Here is a 6,511-nt window from a genome sequence, read left to right as displayed (position 1 = left end):
CTCCGCGGCGTGTGGGATCTTCCCGGACCGGGGCACGAACCCGTGTCCCCTGCATCGGCAGGCGGACTCTCAACCACTGCGCCACCAGGGAAGCCCAAGCTTTTTTATTCTTGAATCTCTCTCACCTCTTTTTTCAGAGACGCTGCCTTTCTTTCCTGTGGCAGAACCTCTTGCTTCAAAGGAAACTCCTTTGCCACGGCTATGGACAGCCGTATGAAAGCAATGACTTTCCCTCTTCTGCAATCCTCCTTTTCCTCAGCTCACACTGAGACATGCACCAAGTTATGGAAAGTGATCTTTCCCAGGGAGTTCAACCTGAATTCATCTTGAAGTCCTGACTGTGTTCTGGCTTTTGGATGCTGTACATTTCTAATTTTCATCTTCCTTCTTTAAAACTGAAGATTCTTTGCATTATTACAGAGATAAGGAAGTTGAAACAGGAAGCATGTAATGCAGGTGAGACACTGAGATCTCTGGTTCAGTTCTGGTTTCCTCTAGGCTTCATATGTGTCTTTGGGACAAATGCCTGGACACAGAATTTTTTCTTCCTAAAGACTCTCTAAACAGTTCTGCTATTAATCACCAGTCGGTTTCTTAAAATAACTTGGCATAGCTAAAAGTAGCAGAGTAAGGAAGTTCTGACATATGGTGAAGTTCTCCAACAGCAATTATGGGATTACAGTTTAACAGCCACAAATCTGTGTGCACATCTATTAAATGTGTCTTGAGACGTGAGGGGGAGGAAAGCCCCAAATACTGCTGATGGCAGCCACGCCCAAATTCCCATTCCAGGAATCTGCAGAATGTGAGTGTTTAACACAGGCTTGTGAAGGATGATTAAAATAGTTTCTGATTCTGTGCCTGCAAGAGTATAGACTAAGCTTTTTTCTCTAATAGCAATTTAATTCCATATCCCTACCTTTTCTCCTAAGCTGACCTAGGGAGAAAGGCCTGTCAGAAAGTCAATTCCAGGACTTACAAGAAACTGGGTGGGTTTTTTCTTTAATTTTGTCCTAGAATATTTAAGAGCATCTAATAAAGCCACAAAATGTAAAAGAAATTAATTATCTAATCTATCGTTACTGCTAAAAAGAAAGAGACAAGAGGAAAATTCAACTCTAATGAAAGTTTCAATTATTTCAATTACAGTACATCTCTTTCCAAAATGAACATTCTTTTACATCAGACATCTGCAACTTAGTGCTAATTTGCTCCCCCAGATAGCATAAATTATAATACTTTAACCAAAAAAAAAAAGGTAAAATACATTCACAAATTATTTAATGGTATTTAGAAGTGTATGAATTATAAACATCTGATTGGTAAAGTTTTGTCTTTAGAGTTGATTCAATTATTGCCAAGGACAGCATGTAATTATATATATATATATATATATATTCTATATATGTAGTGTGTGTGTGTGCATGTGTATATCTGTATTGTCCACATATGCAGATAAATTGCTCTCTTCTCACAGTCATAAATACCCAAAGAAAAACGTTTTATTTATTATCACGTCTTTGCCTTCTGAATTTCCATGAATGTCCACAAGCATGGAAGAGCCAAAGAAGTAATTCACTGACTTTTTCTCTTATGTGGGTCCGTCTAGTTTGTATCTAAGCATTTGTAATTCCAGTAAGGGAAATAGTAATTCTTTCCATGGACCTTACATTTGGCGATAAGGATTAAATCTGCTTCTCAAATCAAGACAAGTTATCGCACAGTAAGCCTGTCTTACTGTCCCCAGGCCGTGTGGGTATAACTAGTTTTCAATGACAGACAGGAATGGCCTCGTGAAAGTGATCTTCAAGAAATCCAAACCGGGGTGAGCAGAACAGAACTTGGGCAGTGATGTACAGGAGCTCGCTCCTACTGGAGACCTGACTGGTAAATACTTAGGACTTAGGGATTAATACTTAATTTCCTAGAACAAAAGTATTTTTAATTAAAATGAAAACGAGTCATGATATTTTACCTCCACCTATAAAGATTCATTAAACTATCACTATCAAAATAGTAATCATTACTATTACTGTTGAGTACCTGTTATATATTATAAGGTACTTTTTATCACATTGCTACGCTACCCTATGAGTCAGATACTATTACCATTTTACAGCAGCAAAACTGAGAGACCTAGGGAGTTTAACGTACCTAAAGTTTCAGAACATGTAAGATCCCAAGCTTGGATTAGAACCCTTTCTCTGACTCCAAAGTTCATTCAGTGAACCACTGATATTTTATTGCCTCTTGTGCATTCATGGATCCCATGCACTCACAAATATAACTGTTTCTTTATACCAGCTTAAAACCTTCAGAACTGTGTGCTGAGCTTATCACAATAATTATTGACATGTTCATGACTGATGTGCAGTCCCAGGCTGTTTAAATTGATGGCCTTTGAGAGTTCATGCTAAATTGAGTTGTTGGTTTTAATTCATCCGTCAACTAAATATCTGTATCAAAATTGCCACAATAGTCAATATCTGCAAACTCCTTCATTATATAGTGATACTATGGTCCAAAATCTTCCCTGCTTTTCCCATCTCCTCAACATTCTGCAATGAAATTTCAGTTTAGTACCAATTGCTGCACATACTTTAAAAATTCCTTTTAAGTGTTACCTTTGATCCAAAATAATATAGCAAGTCACAAAGCCCACACTTTCCTGTTGGTTTCTATATCTAAAAATTGAATCCTATGATTGAATGTGGAAAATGAATCTGATCCTACAATCCATACATCAGTTTTGTCCCCATCTTTATCAGTAAGAGTAATATTTAGAATGAAAACAAAATGTTCTTAGAAATAATGCCAAGACATAGCTGATAGAATTCCACAACAGCAATTGATAGGAAAATATCATTTACTTTCTGAAACTGGCAAATCAAATAGTGCCTGGCATGTTGAAGATGTCTTACAAATGTTAGAGAAGGAAAAGCTTAAACCTTGGGGAAGTCACCGAAAGTTCAACCTTATAATAATCACATTGTGAGAAGAGAGATGCCCCAGGATTTCAGGGATGTTATTAAGCCGTGGGCAGACGTCCTATTGGTTCACAAACCATTCGTTAGCAGTTCACCTAAATCCTGAGTTCTCTTGAAATTGAGAGACCCTTACCCTGCCCACTTATTTTCAAGTAATTCCAATAGGAGTATGTTATTAGATGATTTTTAAGGATGAATAAGGGAGTTTCGAGGGTGATCAGCAACTACTCTTTAGCTCAGAGTCATTCCTTATACCTTCAAGAATAACATAATTTAGCTCAACTTCATTTTTGGTGAGAAATAGTTATCTCACATATGCAAGAAAAAATTGTATTAAAAATTCAATTACTTTGCTCAATTGAGATGACCTCCCTAGATGGAACGGGTCATTACCATAAAAATGTGTACTCCACACAGAAGCTTCTCAGATATTATGAGAAAATATATTTATTTCATTAAAAAGGAGGTGAATTTGAAACCTTATGATGTCTACTTAGATTACCCTGCATTTCTCCTGATCCCAATGTAAGTTTCCACTGTTCACTGATTTCCCACAAGAAATTACACATGCAGTTTGCTGAGGAATAGTGCTATTTTTTTTTTTTTGGTACATTAGAACAAGTTAGTAGTTTATACTAGATTATTTCTAAGGTCCCTTCCAGGGCTAAATTTTAATGACCTTATGTTTATATTCCATGCATTTTTATATTTATACTGAATTAGTGCACAAAAAAGCTCTGTACATCATGTCATTTATTTATCTTTCTTTTCTATCTTTCTTCTAAAATTTCCATATCTCATATGACGGCAATATTCCATTTTGTCCTTTTCCAACTAGTATGACAATGAGTCTTATGTTAATGACACCTGTTCTTAAATAATTATCCTCATAAACAATGGTCTTATCTTCCTGCTCAGCAAACGCACTGCTACATCTGTGAAATCGCAGCTGTTGCCATGACAACAGAGGTGGCCAACAAGGAGAAGAGGCAAAGCTTTCGTGTAACATCAAGTAGAAACAGCATGTAATTTCTTAAAGTTGTTAGTCAAATTAGAGCTTGTGATCTGTTTCTAAAAAAGAGAAAGAAACGTGTAACTTTCCCAATTTTGTTCTCTCTTACAGGTTAAATGGCTCTAGGAAAATATCTCTGCAAGAGATAAAATAATTCCAGTCAAATTCAATTTTTGTAAGCTTAATTGGCCTGAGTCACCTGGCCCGACCGTATGTATAAAATAGAATTGATGCAACCCTGGTGCTATTGCTTAGTAAAATCAGACCAACCCAAATTACCCTCTGTTAACCAGGGCCTAGTTTCACCCACTTTGTTAAAATTTCTGGGGTGGTAAGAAGGGAGGATTTGATGTAGGCGTGTTTTTCTATCTGTCGGCACGTACTGCCCTCCGAATTAGAGCACAGCGCGGCTGCAGGGAGAACTGAAAAGATTGATGCAGAGGCCTTGCTAGGCACACAGACAAGGGCCCTTTGCTGTGCAGCTGAAGTAGCTTTTCTGCAGTTGGCTTCTCCTCAGCTGCCTCTTAGATCCCCAAGGATTTCAGAGCCTCTGATAAGAAAACAGATAAGACTCAAGGCCAGAGTCTATATAAAAATGACAACAAGCTCTCTGAAGGAATGTGGGCTGACACAAATGAATAAATCTAAAATACAAATCAAAGTCAGGGACGTGTCACTGAACACTGACATCCCTCCAGGATGAATTGTGAGAAGCAGCAGAAATGTTTGACACGCTTGAAGTCAGTGTGTTAAGAGAAAAGACGCAAGAGGGAGGGGATATGGGGATATACGTGTCCATGAAGCTGATCCACTTTGTTGTACAGCAGAAACTAACACAACACTGTAAAGCAATTATACTTCAATAAAGATGTGAAAGAAAAGAGTAAACAGAGCAGGGCATGTCAAACTGAGTAACATAATTTGGGAAGAGACAGGAGTGAAGGAAACTCATAGGTTACACAACTCAGGGCCTTCCCAGAATACAAGTAATTTTCGCCAGACACAAACAATCCCGAAGTCCCAACGCCAAAGTTATAAGAATTACCACGGGCAAACATTGGTTTTCCTCGCCCTGGGGGTAGTTAAGTGTCGGGCACTATTGTCGCTCCTGCAGAGCTGTTGTTCCACCATGATTAACTAGCTTTTATTTCTCTGTGGACATCCTGTGTTTTTTTGTGCTCAGATTTACAGTTGGATTGCAGCCAAGGTCCCACCCTGAGCCCAAACAAGCTAGAGAGAAACATACAACCTTGGAGCAGTACGGAGTCCCCCTGGGAGTGAACCCATCTCAGGAGAGAAAAACTCCCCCAGGTGCAAAGATCCCAGGTCATAGGCAAGGAGGTAAATTCTGAAGACATTCTGGAGTTTGTCACTCTAACCAGCCTCCAGATTCCCGGGAACTCCTGTCTACTCTATTAAGCTCCTACTCCTCACTAGACTGGGCTCTCAGGATACAGAACAAGAGGAAGCTGTCAGTGAACAATTAAAACTTAACCTGTAGCACAGAAACCAGGCACTAGAGATCAAGCTACTACAAGCAGGCTCAGTGTGTGAGGAGCTACGGGACTCTCTAAGAGCACTAAACAGGGAGATCTAACCTCGGGGAGTCCAAGGTAGCTTCTCTGGGGAAGAGACAATTAAATTGAGATGTAACCAGTCAGGAGCCAGGGGCCAAGGATGGGAAGATGAAATTGTGCCAAGGGCCTGAAAGGTTCCATGTGATGGACTCAACTCCAGTAAATCCAAAATGGGGGTCGACAGGCATCGGCTTGTGTGGCTCTTCTATCTTGTTTTTAAGGATATAGACTAGTATCCTGAGGGTAAATGAAGCCACTGAAAAGTTTCAAGCAGAGGAGATAAAGGGTCCGAGATGTCAATTAAAATTGAAACAACTGTTCTTGGTAAACCCTGTGACATAGCACTACACAAGCAAGCTGGTTTGGGTAACTCCCCAACAGGTTAGGACACAAAAGGAGGAGGGCTGTCTTTTTCCTGCTTTGCGATACACAGGGTCCGTGCAGCCTTGGCTCCTGGAGGACTCAGCACATCCCCACCTGGGGGGCGGGGGGAGGGTGGGAGCGCGGGAGATGCTGATTCCAGGAGCGCAGGACTGGGCAGACTGCACCGCCTTGTCAGATTGGGCTGCTCATCTCTTCTCCCCGGTTTGTCTCAACCAAATACAACCCCAGCTCTTGTTCAGACAGCATTTGTAAACACTGTAAGTCTGATGGAAATTTAGGGGCAACACAGACGCCACGCATAAAACAACATAAAACAGTAAACATCCCTTTTCTTCAAAGCCCTCTAGTGCCCTCACCCCTGGAAAAAAAAAAAACCTCTCAGGCGTCAGCCTCCTGCCCTTTATTTTATTTTTTTTTTGCAGTACGCGGGCCTCCCTCTGCTGCGGCCTCTCCCGCTGCGGAGCACAGGCTCCGGACGCGCAGGCCCAGCGGCCATGGCTCACGGGCCCAGCCGCTCCGCGGCACGTGGGATCCTCCCAGACCGGGGCGCG

Source organism: Physeter macrocephalus, chromosome 10, assembly GCF_002837175.3.
Source record: "Physeter macrocephalus isolate SW-GA chromosome 10, ASM283717v5, whole genome shotgun sequence".
NCBI classification, from domain to species: Eukaryota; Metazoa; Chordata; class Mammalia; order Artiodactyla; family Physeteridae; genus Physeter; species Physeter macrocephalus.
Note: the sequence above shows the minus strand (reverse complement) of the source record.